The 17,217-nt window shown below is 33.5% G+C and overlaps 1 long non-coding RNA gene across 2 annotated transcripts; it reads left to right on the top strand.

Moving 5' to 3' along the window:
- The first annotated feature begins 3,953 nt into the window (after positions 1 to 3,953).
- LOC145166898 (uncharacterized) lies at positions 3,954 to 9,004 on the top strand. Of its 2 annotated transcripts, XR_013740794.1 has the most exons (3): positions 3,954 to 4,604; positions 8,029 to 8,162; positions 8,526 to 9,004. It is a non-coding gene; the product is annotated as an uncharacterized LOC145166898 (long non-coding RNA). The 2 variants fall into 2 exon arrangements; XR_013740793.1 differs by having other exon boundaries at positions 8,029 to 9,004.
- The last annotated feature ends 8,213 nt before the right edge of the window (positions 9,005 to 17,217 follow it).

The following is a 17,217-nucleotide window of genomic DNA, read 5'->3' as shown; positions in this document are numbered from 1 at the left end:
GAATTCTTGACATAATAGTAGAGTTTTTTTTTTCTTATTTCTGGGTTGATTTTATGAATTTTAACATTTAGTCCTTAAGGAACCAAAATTGGTAAAAAAAATCTTAATATTCGGACCAAAATTGGAAAGGTTTTCATTTTTTGGACTAAACATTGTAAAAAAAAAAAAACAGGGACATTTTTAGTAATTTAACCGAGCTAATGTGAAATACAAGTAGGATATTATAATGCACAAATACGTAAAAGTATGTTGCTATTTTCTATGGGTGTGTATGGAGCGGTTTAATTCGGTGGTTATTGGTCAAAACCGAACCATAATCATTACAATTGGTTAATGTATTTCGATAACCATTAGATAGCTGTTAATATTGAGTTTTGTTAACGATTTTAGTCGGTTATGATTATGGTTAATGGTAAATATCGGTTAATCAAAATGGTCCAAGATGACATAAATAAAAATATTTTTCTATAAAAACTGAAAAACGTAAATTCTGTCATTATAAAAAGTGAATGATTATCTATATATAATTGTATTGATAGTAGATTATTTATTATATCTAACTCCAAATAATTATCTTTTAAATTTTTCAGTTCCTAATATAATTAAATACCAACGTGTTTGGCACAAAGCTTTTAAAAGCGTTTGAGAGCTTCTAGCTTTTAGTTTTTGACAAAACGCTATAGGGCGTGTTTGGCAAAAGTAGTTGTTAGCTGGAAGCGGGTAGCTGTTAACTGGTAGCGGGTAGCGGGTAGCTGCTAGCGTGTAGCGGGTAGCTGCTAGCGGGAAGCTGTAGCTTTTATTGGTTATATGAATGTTTGGTAAAAGTAGCTTGAAGCTTTTGAAAAATATAAAATTACATAAAAGGACAAATGTTTAAAAATAAATAAATATATAAATATATTTTTAAGGGTAATTATGGAAATTGATTTCAAAAGCTCAGTAGTGTTTTGTTAAACGCTACATGAAGTGGCTTTTAGAATTGGAGCCTTTTGTTTGAACTAAAAGTTAAACGCTCGTACTGTCAAACGAAGCTTTTTGTTTAAACTAAAGCGTTTTGTCAACAGATAAAAGCTAGAAGCTCCCAAACGTTTCCAAAAGCTCCGTGCCAAACACGCTCATAGTATAAACAAAAAGCTTCGTTTGGCAGTACGAGCGTTTAGCTTTTAGTTTAAACAAAACGCTCCAAATCTAAAAGCTACTTCATGTAGGGCGTGTGTTGGCAAAAGTAGCTGGAAGCTGGAAGCGGGTAGCTGGTAGCTGGTAGCGGGTAGCTGGTAGCGTGTAGCGGGTAGCTGGTAGCAGGAAGCTGTAGCTTTTATTTGTTATATGAATGTTTGGCAAAAGTAGCTGGAAGCTTTTGAAAAATATAAAATTACATAAAAGTACAAATGATTAAAAATAAATAAATATATAAATATATTTTAAGGGTAATTATGGAAATTGATTTCAAAAGCTCAGTAGCGTTTTGTTAAACGCTACATGAAGTGGCTTTTAGAATTGGAGCGTTTTGTTTGAACTAAAACCTAAACGCTCGTACTGCCAAACAAAGCTTTTTGTTTAAACTAAAGCGTTTTGTCAAAAGCTAAAAGCTAGAAGCTCCCAAACGCTTCCAAAAAAGCTCCGTGCCAAACACGTCCGTAGCGTTTAACAAAACGCTACCGAGCTTTTGAAATTAATTTCCATAATTACCCATAAAAATATATTTATATATTTATTTATTTTTAATCAATTGTCATTTTATTTATTTTATATATTTCAAAAGCTTCCAGCTATTTTCTCCAAACACTCATATAACAAATAAAAGCTACAGTTTCTCGCTACCTGCTACCGGCTACATGCTACCCGCTATCCGCTACCCGCTTCCAGCTAACAGCTATTTTTGCCAAACACGTCCTATATTAAAAAAACATTTATTAATATCGAACTCCAAATAATGGGAAAACTGCAATAAAGTCCCTACATATTGACCTCATAATCCATTTTGATCCCTATATATTTTTTTATTCAATTAAGTCCAAAATACCGGTAATCGTATTCAATTTAACCCTTTGACCCGGTCAACATGTCATCCAACTTTCAAAAATTACATTTTTGGCCCAGATTTCAAAATTTATTACAAATTTGGTCCAAAATTTACACTTTTTGCCCAGATTTTAAATTTTGTTACAAATTTGGTCCAAACTTTACCCTTTTTGCCCAAATTTTAGAATTTTATTATGAATTCATCCTAAATTTAGTTTTTTTTACAACTTTTTTTCTCAAAGAATTGTTTCTAATATGTTTCTTCTTTATAAAATCATATTTATACAAAAAAAACGTATTTTCACATAAAAATCTTATATTTTCTATATAAAAACATTATTTAAAAAGTTTTTTTGTATATATGAAATATCTAGTTATAAAAATAGGTATTTATTAAGTATATAAATATATACAAACCGTTTTTATAAAAAAAAATGTATACAAAAACGTATTTTACAAAAAAAATATATACAAACACCTATTTTATCTATATATTTTTTTATAAAATCGTGTTTGTTTACATTTTCTTTATAAAAATGTGTTTGAATAATTTTTTATATAATACGTGTTTGTATACATTTTATAAAATGTATACAAACACGATTTTATAAAATATATACAAACACGTATTAGATAAAAAATTATTCAAACACGTTTTAATAAAATGTATACAAACACGATTTTATATAATGTATACAAACACGTATTATATAAAAAATTATTCAAACACGTATTTATAAAAAAAATATAGATACATACCTATTTGTGTGCATATATATATATATATATATATATATATATATATATATATATATATATATATATATATATATATATATAGGTGATAGGTGTTTGTATAAATTTTTTTATAAAAACGGATTTGTATATATTTATATATTTAATAAATACATATTTTTATAACTTGATATTTCATATACAAAAAACTTTTTAAATTTTTTTTTATATAGAAAATATAAGATTTTTATGTGAAAATATGTTTTCTTTTTGTATAAATATGATTTTATAAGGAAAAAACATATTAGAAACATTTTTTTAAGAAAAAAAAGTTGTAAAAAAAACTAAAGTTAGGATGAATTCATAATAAAATTCTAAAATTTGGGCAAAAAGGGTAAAGTTTGGACCAAATTTGTAACAAAATTTAAAATCTGAGCCAAAAGTGTAAATTTTGGACCAAATTTGTAATAAATTTTGAAATCTGGGCCAAAAATGTAATTTTTGAAAGTTGGGTGATCTGTTGCCCGGGTCAAAGGGTTAAACTGAATACGATTACCGGTATTTGGGACTTAATTGAATAAAAAAAATATAATGACTAAATCGATTATAAGACCAATATATAAGGACTTTATTGCAGTTTTCCCCCAAATAATTACCCAAAATTTCTCATATGGATATCCCATCATTGTCGGTCTAGTAGAAAGCATAAGCAAAAATACAAATCATTTGTATTCAAAATTCAAAGGGTATCTTAGTCATTTTGATTTAGAACAATTTGAAACTTTTTATTCAAAATTCATTTATTAGCCTTACATGTGCAATTAGAAACATTTTTTTGTACTATGTTTTGACCACCAAATACAAATCAGGGGTGTTTTAGTCATTTTTGGCAATTTTATCAAAATCAGACTTGATGGTGCTTCTATCACATGATAATCAACATTCTACTATTTGGCCATTTTGGTTTAATTTTGCCAATATATCCAGCACGTATTTTTTAAGTAAAATAACAGAGAAGTAGATTAAAAGACTATTATCAACAAAATCAAGATTACAAAACTCAGTCAAGCAAATTATCAAACACTTTCCGGTCAAACGAAGCTTCGAGGAATTCGACTTGCAAAAAAACAATTTCAAATTTCTATGTGCGATTTTTTGAAATTAAAAGGATAATTGAGCCTAAAACCCATCAATCGCAAGTCCAACGGTCAAAAATTGCAGTAATCTCACCTGTCTTTTTCTTCCCCTTAAAATCGATAACCATAACCGAATATTCTTAATTGGGAATCCTTCAAATCATGTTCTTGGGTTTGGGTATCAGGGGAATCCATTAATCCGAAAATCAAAAACAACAAACAACCAAATTATAAAACATTAGGGCTCAAACGTAGCTGAATCAAATTCTTGGGTATGACAGAGGGTCTCTGAAGAAGGAAGCGTGACATCAACTGGGTCTAAAATTGGGAGCCATGGTGGAGACTTGAAGAAGAAGAAGACGACCCACAGTAGAAGAAAACCCATAGTACGCAAAAAACAGACACCCAAATACTTACACGATCGTATTTCAGATTACACGATCGTGTAAATTAGACGCAGCCTCCTTATATACGGGTTTGCACTCTTTTTGTCTCACAATCACTTCCAAAAACTCCCAACTTTCTCTCTAGCCTTTTCAATCAAATCCTTCGGATCTCCTCATTTTTCTTACTTAAAGTTCAAAGATTAAGCTTTGGAAATCCAAAAAAGTGAAGCATCATACACGAGGAAGAGATTATCGGTTGAAAATTTCAAAAATCCTGCCTTTTTCAGATTTCTCAAAAACATTACGATTTCTTGAGCACTATCAGGTATATTCATTTCATATCGTGAAATTTACTCCATTGTTGAAATTAGCTTTACGTTTAACTTAAACTATGTCTAATCGAAATCGTCCACCTGTCCAAGACCCAAAATTTCAAGTTTGGGTCGACCAATATCCATTTTACTTTGAAACCAGTGATTCCATGACCCGATTTCAAGGTTTTCACAACCGAGAATTTTTCCCCCAAAAATTTCCCGATGTCGCGACACTTCAATCCCTTCACGTTTACGATGGGGTTCGCACCCTTTTCGCCAACATTGGGTGGGAAAAACTTTTGAATCTTCATGCTCCTAGTTCAGCTCTCCTCACTAGGGAGTTTTTAGCCACTATGTCTGGTTTTACCAAATCTGGGTATTTTACCTTTCGTGTCATGAACACAACTCATGAGTTGCACATTGATGATCTATGTAATATGGTTCATGCACCTATTGATGGGACTTATGGTCCTAATATGCCACCCCACCGATTTATCCAACCTTTTGAACCAACAAGTTTTTGGAGAGCTATTACCGGGTTGAATGATTATAACCCATCTTTTTCTAAACAATCCCAAATCATTCACCCGGTTTTGAAAATGACACTCCGACTTATTTGTATTATTCTTTTCCCACAAGAGGACAAGAGTAAGGCCGGTAAAAAAGAGCTTGAACTACTTTGGTGCATGGTTACCGGAAACCCCATCTTGGTGCGTGGCTTACGTGGAGACTATTGAAAACGGCTCGTAGCACTATTGGTCAAATTCATTGTTGTGGATTGGTGTCGTTGCTAGCGAGTGTCGTTCACCAACAAGTTCCTGAGGGTTTCCCATTTTTTCGAGGTGAAACGCGGTTGACTTTGGCTAATTTGAAATTGACGAACATGTTTCGATCAAGTGCGCAGGGTTATGTTTGGATGCGTGAGAGCTCTAGATATCTTCTAGTATCTAACCCCACCATGCTTACTCTTAGTGACCCGCCTGAGACCACTGTTTCGGTTCTTCCGTCGAATCTAGCACATGTAGTTGTTGATTACGAAATTCAGCCGTGGCGCCGACGTCGTGCCCGGATGATCGAATCACCAACCTCACCCAACCCTGTCGTCCCATCTTCTTCTCATCAACCATGCCAGATCTCGATCAAGATTTTCATCAACCTGACTTACAACAGGTTGAACTTCATGAGCATTGTGAACAATCTGATCCCAACCCACAACAGGCTGAACTTCAAGAGCATTGTGAACAAGCTGATCCCATGCAGGTTGATTTTCAGAACCATTCACAACCCAATTTTAATATGCAGTTTGACCCCACACTCCCATTAATCACCAACAGTATCAAGAGCTTTGCGAGGATATCGTTGCTCTACGTAGTGATATGGAGCACTTTGATAATAATTATTGGGACCTTCGAAATGATTTTGATGATTTTCGTCGCGATACTTCTCGTGAATTTAGGGCTATTAGTACTTTGCTCGTTGATATCTACAGTAACACTCGGTCTGGTACTTCACAACCACGGCCATCGTCCCCTCCTTATGTTGCACATTATCGGCGTTTTCCACACCCTCCGCCTCAGTGACTCATTACGCTCCTCCCTAAGCTTTTGGGGAAGCTATATTTTAAGCTTGGGGAAGAGATTTATCAATTTTTGTAAAAGAAAATATTATTTTTATTTTTATTTTCAGTTTTCATAAGAAGAAAAAAAACCAAAAAACTACAAAAAAAAAATCCAAAAAAATGAATTTTATTTTTCTTGATCATTTTTTATTTTATTTTCAAAAACTATCAAAAAAAGAAATATTTTCTATCTCGCATTAGTTTCTACATCATCATAAAAATTCAAAAACAAATACCAAAATATTTTTATTTTCATTCATTTTTAATTTTTTATTGTTGCATCGAAAAAAAAAAAGTTTTGAATGCATGAGATGATGAAATTCTTTACTTTCGAACGTGCTCTGGAAATGTGGAAAATAATAGGGACCCAAAACGACAGTCTCAATATTGGTGTGATAATAGTTCTCCATAACTAGGGTAGTTAGACACCGTGAACCCTTAAACCAATTATAAAATACAAAATAAACTCTAATATCGGAACACCGCATGAGCAAAAATAAAACAATTTTTGAACTAATTTCTCAATACTTCTAAGTAACCCCCAACTTGATAAGTTTGAATCTACATAAACTTGGTCTTATTGTTAACATGCCTTACCCTTCGGGGAAAACCCGAGAGTCTTATAACGTATTCATTCAACCAACAAAAAAATCAAAGAAACAACGAAAGTGTAAACTGAAGCTCAAAACGGGTACCAACCATCAAACTCGGTATCCGACTCAACTTTCAAGAACTTGAACAAAGAAATCCTCAAGAAGTACTCAAACAAAAGACGATTGAAAAAACTAAAAGTCGAAGGTAAAAGAAGAAGTCTAAGTTAAACAAAGAAATCCTAAATAAGTACTCAAACAAAAGACGATTGAAAAAATTAAAAGTCGAAGGTAAAGGAAGAAGTCTAAGTTAAACCAAGAAATCCTCAAGAAGTACTCAAACAAAAGACGATTGAAAAAACTAAAAGTCGAAGGTAAAAGAAGAAGTCTAAGGTAAACAAAGAAATCCTCAAGAAGTACTCAAACAAAAGACGATTGAAAAAACTAAAAGTCGAAGGTAAAAAAAGAAGTCTAAGTTTCATATAAGTCGTGCTCCACCATAAAGTTAAATATGTTGGACGAAAAACTTGTGTGTTGCGGTATATGATATTTTTAAAACAATGGAAGCATAGGAGTTGGACTCTTCAGGCGGGCTGGCAAATTTTGCTATAGCTGATTTGCCTTGTTGGAGTCCTTAAGGAGGGGTCAAGTTTGGGACTTATGGTGAAGTTGAAATGAAATAAAATTCTAAAATATGATATTTTGTGAATAAAGTAAATTAAGATATAAGGGTTATTTAATTTTATGGTTGGTTTATCAATTTGCATCGTTAAACATCTTTCTTACCTTGGGGTTTTAGGATTACACTAGAGGTATAGAAAATGTTAGTAAAGTCTATGATTCCACTAGAACTTTTTCGGTGTAAAGTCTGATCATGAAAAGAAATTTAAAAATAGTGATTTTGATTTATAATTGCTTTATTTTTCTTATTTTTTGTATTGCATTTGTATGTTTTTATTTTCCATGGTTATCGTTTAAGTTAGCATCGGATTCAAATAGGTAGTTTTTTTTTTCCAGCCATCTATATTTGTTCCACCTTATTCGAATGCCAATTCTTTCCTTACTTGAGGACTAGTAAGATTTAAGTGTTGGGAGGTTTGTTAGATGCGTTTTTATGCAGCTTTTAGCATGTTTTTATTATTTTTAGGTTGATTTTCCTTTGTATTTCAATAAATTGTGGATTACTCGTTTTATTTGCAGAATGCCTCATTTTTTATGTGTTTTCAGGGTAAATGGACTAGAACAAGAACATGAAGATTTACAGATGCACTTAAGGAAGCGTTGGAGCATTGGAACTAAAGATTTATGTCTGAAACAGACGAAAAATCCTTTATGATTGTGTAACCCCATTACACGACCTTGTAAGTCTCCCTCTGGACCATTGTTTAATGCTGAGAAGATCACGATAAGATTGCACGATCGTGTTTTCCACTTATACGATCGTGTAACTATCCTGCAAGTGTTACAGAACCTAACCTTTTATAGAACCTGTGAAGCAACCTATGCAGCCCAAACTTAGTTACACGACCACATACATAATCGTATTTCCCTTTACATGATAGTGTTTTTCTCCAAGAGTCTTAAGAGTGGCAACATACGTTATTAAATTGTCTCAGAACGTGCTTTCATTATTTACATGATCTTGTTTTCCCATTACATGATTGTGTAAGTCTTCGAGTCCTTAACTGTTGTTGCGTACTCCTATAAATACTATATGTTTACAGAGACGAAGTTAACCAGACGAATTCTTGGCAACTTTCAGACGATTAATGGAGATAATCGAAGATCCGAAGAACACGATTCGACTCGTTGCTTTTATTTAGTAAGATTTGTAGTTTAGACTTTAATTTACTACAAATGATTTGTTTTTAGCCGTGTATGATGAAAAACCCTAGATTTTAGTGACTCGGCTTTTCTTGCAAGTAATCATTACTAGGCTTGATATTTTAGTTGTGATTCATGTCTTATGGTTTCATGTTTGTAAATAACGAAAGTTAAGTCTTTCGTTATCTTATCTATTTACAAGGCGCTTTCTAGTTTCGATATGTATGGTTAAGTCATTGTATTTTTTGTATGTCTGATGTACCCTATAAATATGGTAAGTGCTTAGGTCTAGAGTAACAAACATTCTCATATTACACTTTGTACTCAAAAACCTTTGCACTCATTCCAGGCATAATCACAACTAAATAGATCTTATTTAGATCTTTGTGTTCTTTACCGCTTTCATATATTCGATTGATTCAAACATTCTTCAGGATGCAAATTTTTGGCTAGGGTACTCTTGAATGAAGTGGATGAAAATTTGCTAGCCAAATGCCCCTTTATATAGCTGCTAGGAAAACCTAGAAACCCTAGATTTGAACATAAAATAATATTATTTCAAATCCTAGTAAATGGAACATTCTAGATTGTCTGCACGACACTCTAAAATTGTCCCCATCTAGAAGTTTCTAGAACCTCTCTTTTGTTCAACTATTAAGCATTTACCAAGCAGTCTTTGCACTTCTAATTTATTTTAATTGAACCCTAATTAATTTCAAATAAATTATGATCAATTATTAATTAATTTAATCTATTTGTAATTAATTTATTAATCATATAATAAACTAATAAATTATTTCCTCTTTCTACAAATGTTACTCCAATTTAGTTATGAGCTTGGACACCTTAATCCAATAGTCTCCCACTTAGATAAATCTATAACTACAATTTCTAGTATAACCCTTCAACCAAACAACAAAGAGTGCTTTCTAAACCATTGTCAAACTCTGATTTAAATCAAACATTGGTCCAATGATAAGTGGTCAACTACTCCTTTGTTCTTCAAGATATCATATGGACACAAGATATGGATTATAATCAATCTCATTATCCAAGATTATGCTTGCCAATTTTCTGTTTTTTGATGATGTCATCAGACTCCCTATTGAACACATCAATCTAGTGCCGACTGGGCCCAACATTATAATGCCAACATCAAATCATCGAGGGGCCCAAAGATATCAATTTTCCTGTTAGTTCAAAAGGAATGAATTACTTTGACTATATACTCATACACTTTACTTTCCAAATAATGCATGTAATTACTCTTTATAACATTCAGTTACGAGATGCGTTTGGGTAAACCAATGCATAACTAATTCGTAAACTACAAACTATATATCTACACTTTAAGAATAGTAGATATTATCGTCTTAGAATTACTCGTGATAAAATCCATGAAGTAATCTCTAAGTGTGGGTTTATCCGATACTCAAAATCCCTTTTTTCCAAGTACTCATGAATATTGTAGCAATCCCATTTGATGCCTAATCTCCATTTGCAATCTATAATCAGTTCATGATAGTCTTGATTCACTACTTACTTCCAAAAGTATGAACAACCGCAAAATTTGAATAATAACAAAATTATTCAAGAAGTAAAACATGCAAAATGAAATAAAATAATAAATAATCAAAGAAGGCAGTACCAAAACTCATAAATAGATCTCCATTATTTAATCACCAAAAACAATTACATTTTATTTTGTTTACAAGTTTCAAAGTTTCAACCTATCAACTACTTACTAAAACTAATGTCGTCTCTCAAACCAATGCTCCAAGCATGTTGGATGTGCTTAGCTTTCCTCAGAGCCTTTCTGAAAGGATTTGCAGGATTATCTTCTGATGCCACTTGCTTCACCAGGAGATGCCCATCTTCAACTCTATGTTTGATGCAATGATATTTCATGTCAATGTGCTTGGACCTTCCATGATCTTTTGGTTCTTTGGTTAAAGCAATCACGCCTTCGTTATCACAAAAGAGTTCCATTGGTTCCTTAATAGGCAGAACAAATCCAAGATCCCCAGGGGCGGATGCTTTAAGGGGCCAGAGGGGGGCCATGGCCCCTCCGTTTTTTAGCTTCCCATGTACGAATAATCAACGGTTATAGACACACGAGCGGATCTCTTAGGGTTGATGAGGTTGTGGCCACTCCGTTGTTTGGGCTCCTATATGTGAGTATTGGTGAGACCTAGGACCCTCAGAGGATATTTGCAAAACATTTCTGCTGTCATTATACTCAACCATCTTTGCTTCAACGATTCTTCTAAATCGCTTCGTTTTATGGCAATCTACCCTAACTAATTTGTATGCTTCCTTCTCATTCTCCTATTTAATTCTTTTATTTTTCAGAATTGTCATTTTCTTGTACATTCTTTAGGGTTTTGCAACCCAGTTTTGATATAAATTTTTTTTCATTTACATTGTTATCATCCATTTTCAATATGAACATGAATGAGCATTTTGATATTCAACAATCGAATTTATCAATCAGTAATAATGAATGCTATTTGATCTTTTGAGGTAATTGTACAGTATACTTTTTGTTCCATTTACTTTATTGAATCTTATTCATATTGGTTGGCCAGCATCGTTTTTATTAGTTTAATATATGATTTAAGGATTAAAATCCTTTAAGTTCCCAAAATAATGGAAAAGGGGTTTCAAGAATTGTAGTCAGTAGATGGTGTGTTATGTGAATTTATCTATTATTTGTTACCTGAGGTGTCTTATCCTCTTAAACATGTCTTATTAGTTACCAGATGAATAATGAGCTTCATAAGTCTAATATAATTTAATAGTTATGCTTGGTTAAATGAGTTCCATCATTTGGGCTTACTGCATACTTTCTTTCACATATGGATATCTTGAAAGTAGGAAATAAATATGTTGGATGCTTCAATATTCTCACACACATTTATGTTGTGTTACTTTTGCACTGTCTACTTGTATGTTTTTCTTCATGTTATTTATGCTCAGTCTCTTATGGTCACTTGTTAGTCCTTTGTAATGCTTTCCACAAACGTTGCTATAATGATCTACCAAAGAATATGAGCAAGCTCTTATTAAAGTAATAGGTTTGTATTAAACAGAAAGAGTGATCTTAATTTCTATTGTTAATGTTTACTATGGTTGGTACTAGTTACTACTTCTTGTTAAGGTTATAATTTTCTTTTTATTGTCATTAACGACATTGATTACTTTCTGTATAATTTTGTTTTGAATGTTGGATTCGGCCCCCTAGTTCTAATGTCTGTGTTCCGCCCCTGAAGATCCCGATGAAATTCTTTAACCTGGATGCTTCCTTTGATGCTTCACTCGCTTCTATGTACTATGATTCATAAGTAGAATCAGCCACTATCTTTTGCTTGGAACTATGTCACGTCACTGCTCAACCATTCAATAGGAACACCCAGCCACATTGTGAACAAAAGTTGTCTCTATCTGTTTGTAAGATGGCGTCACTATAACCCTTCACCCTCAATGTATCAAATGCCAGTAAGAACTAAGAACATTTATTTAGTTCTTTGCAAATACTTTAGAATATTCTTGACTGTTGTCCAATGGGATGTGCCTGGATTATCCTTAAATCGACTAACCGTGCTCAAAGCATAAGACACATCAGGACGAGTACATGTCATATCATAAATGATCGATCCTATAGCAGATACATATAAGACTCGACTCATGTCATCTATTTCTTTAGCAGTACTGGGGCATTAAGTCTTACTCAATTTAACAGTATGATGAATGGGTAAATCCCCTTTCTTGGAATTTTCCATTCTAAAATGCTTCAATATTTTATCCAAGTATGTACTCTGGCTAAGTCTAATAAGATGTTTCTTTTTATCCCTATAAATCCTTATCCCAAGAATGTATGTCGCTTCCCCTACATCTTTCAAAGTGAAATATTTCTCAAGCCAAGATTTCACTTCTTGCAAAGTTGGAACATTGTTTCCTATAAGTAGTATGTCATCCATATACAACACTAGGAACGACACTACACTCCCACCGGATTTGAAATATACATAAGACTCATATTCACTTCTAGAGAATCCAAACTCTTTGATTTTCTCATGGAAACAAAGATTCCAGCTGCAAGATGCTTGTTTCAATCCATTGATGGGTTTCTCAAGCTTACACACTCTATCAGGAAATTCGGTATGTACAAAACCTTCTGGATAATTCATGTAGATTCCCTCATTTAACTTCCCATTCAGGAAAATGGTTTTAACATCCATTTGCCATATTTCATAATCATGAAAGGATGCAATGGCAAGCATTATCCTAATATATTTAATCTTAGCTACTGGTGAGAAAGTCTCATCATAGTCAAATTCTTGGGTTTGAGTAAAGCCCTTCACAACCAGCCTAGCTTTGAAAGTGTGTACTTTCCCATCTATGTCAGTCTTATTCTTGAAGATCCATTTACATCCTACTCTCTTTCGAACAATTACATGATCAACCAAGTTTCATACTTGATTATCATACATGGACTAATCTCACTATCCATTGCCTCTTTCCATTTAGCAGCCTCAGGGCCTGCCATCTCTTCCTTGTAGTTAGCAGGTTCATTCAAATTCACTAATGTATTATCATTGATAAACGTGTCTCTATCTGTAGTTATATGAAAGCCATAAAACTCAGGTGGCATGCTAACTCTATCGGATCGACGAAGAGGTAAAGAATTGTTAATAGGCTCAACTGGAATCTCATCCTCAGGTTAAATGCTAGTGTTATCTAAGGTTCGTTCATTGGATGACTCTATAATTTCTTCTAATTCAATATCACTCACACTATCCTCTTTGAATATGAGATCTCTCTCACGAAAGACTCCCTTCAAGCTATGAAGACCATGGTATCACTAGGTCTGTAGAATAAGTATCTAATTGATTTCTGTTGGTAACTAATGAAAATACACTTCTCGGTACTAGGTTCAAGCTTGTAATGAGTTTCTCGTCTTACAAGAGCCTCACAACCCCAGACCTTAATATGTACGAGCGAAGGTGCTTTCCCTGTCCATATATCATGAGGTGTTTTGGTAACCTTATTTGTAGGAACAAGATTTAGGATATGGGCGACTTGTTGGGTTTTGAGAATTCTAACACTCCTATGGTGTACATGCAACCCTATAAACCTTGGATCTATGTTTTCTCTATTATACATGAAAATATTAACTATTCCAAGGTTTCATCCTAACTAGCATATTATGAAGCACCTATACTACAAAGTTCTAGTTAGATGACATACCTTTTGATGTAGCTTGATGTCTTCAAGCTTTAAGAGCTTAGCCCCAATAGTGTGGAAGCCTCAAATGGAATCACAAATCACCAAAACACCTTGGAAGAACTTGAGAGAATATGTATGCACACTAAAATCGGCCCACTCTTATTTTCACACACTTGTGCCAATTTTGTGAGCCAAGGACCCCTTTATATATTATGGAGGATTAGGGTTACATCCATGTAAACCCTAATACCCATGACCTTTCATTTACATAGGATCCATGGGTTAAAAGCTCCATGGACCATCCATGAAAGCTTAGCCCAACCTAAATGAACTTGGCCCATTCCATATATATAAGAGTCCATATTTAATTAGTTCTTTTTGATCACTTAATTAATTCTAAATTAATTCTTGATCAATACTAATTAAATAATATGATTCCATATTAATATATTAGAACTTATAATATATTAACATAAATCATAAATATACTATTCTCAAAAGACTATCCATATAAATTGTGCCGGTGAAGTGCAACCCAAATGGACCATGCCGGGTCGGGTCAAGTACATACCAAATATAGTTATGGACTTAGACATTAATCCAACAGTCTCCCACTTGGATAAGTCTAAAACTATTATTGAGTATGACTTCAAAACCTAACTGGCAATCGTAGCTCTTAAACCCGCTGCCGAACTCTGACCTTGTCAATGACTTGTCCATTAGATAAGGGATCATATATTCCTCCATTCTAGATATCATATGGACTGAGACATGGATTATAATCATTCTCTCTGTCCATTTGTTGTTTCCCGATTTTCGATTTATGATGACTGACTGATTGAGCAAATCAAATCAGTCCTGGCTTGGCCAAGCACTCACATGTGTCATCGCTAAATCATCGAGGGGCCCACAGATATCGCTTTTATCCCGAAGGTAAAAGGAATGGATAAACTTCGACTCATATGGCTTGTTCTACTACTTGTTGAATCATACACAAATGCACGTTTTATAACATCGAGTTACCAAATGCGTTTTCGTGCAATCAATTTATAACCAACTCATAGTAACAACTCATATCTCTAGGTTTGAAGAATATAAGATATTATCGTCTCATGATCACTCGTGATAAAATCCATGAAGTGATTCAAATGAGCGCGGGTTGAATCCAATACTCAGAACTTATGAGCACTCATGAGTGTTGTAGCACCACTTTGTCCACCAACTTGGACCTCTACAAACCAACCCATGACAGTCTTGATTCATATCTACTTACAACATATGACCGACTGTGGATGGTTTGAATAACTTAATCATTCAGGAAGAGCGACTTAGTTATTCTGGAAGTCAAAACATGCAAAGTGAAACACAAGAATAAATGAATCAAATATGATATCAAACCCTATGAATATAAATAAACACTTTTATTTATCACCATACTGATTACTCATTATTCATTGTTTCGGTTTTATCAACTTTATACTTGAATTAAAAACACTAGTTGTCCCACGCTCCAAGCATGTACACTATGTTTTTCTTAAACAATAGCTTTGCCATACACCAAGTATGCACTCTATGTTTGTCTATGATCCTTACTTTGTGAAATAAACCAATTGAACATAATTTCAATGATTATAATTTCACACTCCCAAATCCTTATCGAAAAATGTGAGAATTTCAAATTCCTATCATTTATCGAAATCTGTTTAGATTTTAAACTTATATGCACTGACCCTCCTGTAATGAATATGTACAAAGTCACAAAGACTTGTCAACAGTCATTATAAGGTATTCCAATGGAGATCAACTCCATGGAAACTAAGTCTCATATTCAAAGTACATTGCTTTGGACATGCTTCTTGCATTAAGTTTTCTAATCTTACACAGATAACTTCCACCTATGGAGACAACTCCATATTCTCATTTTGACTATCACTTCTGAATAAGAGATGCCTCTTTTCAGAATATGTCAATATGGTCCTTCCAAAATTAGCACTATACTTCCAACTGTCCCTGAGCAACCAATCTTTGGTAAACCTCAGATTGTCCTCGACAATTGCTTAATCATTTTAGTCATATCCAATTCTAGACCTTTTCCCTTCTTAATGCCTCTGGGCATTTGGAAAAATTTAGAAATGACAAATATTATAGCACATGCAACCGATCCTGTACCCAAAGCAAATGGTACACGATTCATGATGTCTCACATAAAGACATGATTCTAGACCAGTCTTTTGCTACAATATTTTTATTTGCCATGTTTTCAAAATTTGACTATGAAGAGGGATGTCGTAATCATAATCGAATTTTGAGAACGCAATATATAGAATTTCCTTAAGTTGAACCAATCCAACATGAAATTCATATATATATTCTTGACTAAAGATGATTAAGGTCTCAATCTAAGCCTTTAGAACTGAAATGAAGTATATCTTCTCCCTTAATTATACCAAACCAACTTTTTCAATCCCTGCAGCCTCACGAATTGAAACTTTTGTTTTCTATAATTAACATTGCTAACTTGCAACACTAACAATAATTATCATGCTTCCACTAACATGATGATTATTAGCATAACACTTATGCTCCCACTAGCTTTGACATGTACTCAGAAATCAGCTGGACTTCTAGAAATCAATACTTTATTGACTTTCTTACCAAAGTTCAGATTTCTGATACGAGATGCTTTGATAAAACTTTATCAAAATCATACACCTTTCCTTAGATAGCATGCATGTGTGTCTAAACAATTTCAGAACTATGAAAAGGGATGCCGTAATCATAGTCTCAATTGTTTAGACCTTTTGCCATCTGCTTCAAATCTACTTGGTGGAAGTGTTTCCTCACCATCATTTTCATGAATCGGGGAGAAACCTTATGACCCTTAGATTTTATGGTGTATGTGTTCTTATCCATGTGAATCGTCAAAACCATAGTCACAAGACAAGGATAATGACAAATCCAAACTCATATGGACTGAACTTATGCAATCTTAACTTCTTGCTACCTGGCAGTACAGGGCCTGCCATTGCTTCCAAGTTGTTATGCAACCAATTGAGAACTTTCAGAACTCCTATGCAAAGCCAACTTTAACTGGAATGGGCATAGAATATGTCAACACGATAGGTTATAAACCTCAAGTCGTGTGCTAGTGAAGAACCTCAGGTTTTATTCTTGATTGGTTCTTGAAATTCTTTTTAGGATCTTTAAGACTCCCACTATCCTCTTGATATATAAGACTATCTTGTCAAATATTCAAGAGATAGTGCGGATTCTTTATCAAGACAAACACTTCACACAATTGGCCTTAGTTGGTCTTTGTTTTATCCAAAACATCACAACTTACCAATTTCAAATGTACAAGAG

This window comes from Lactuca virosa, chromosome 3, assembly GCF_052849685.1.
Source record: "Lactuca virosa cultivar CGN04683 chromosome 3, Lactuca_virosa_CGN04683_v6, whole genome shotgun sequence".
Lineage (NCBI taxonomy): Eukaryota > Viridiplantae > Streptophyta > Magnoliopsida > Asterales > Asteraceae > Lactuca > Lactuca virosa.
Note: the sequence above shows the minus strand (reverse complement) of the source record. Positions and strands in the feature narration are given on the sequence as shown.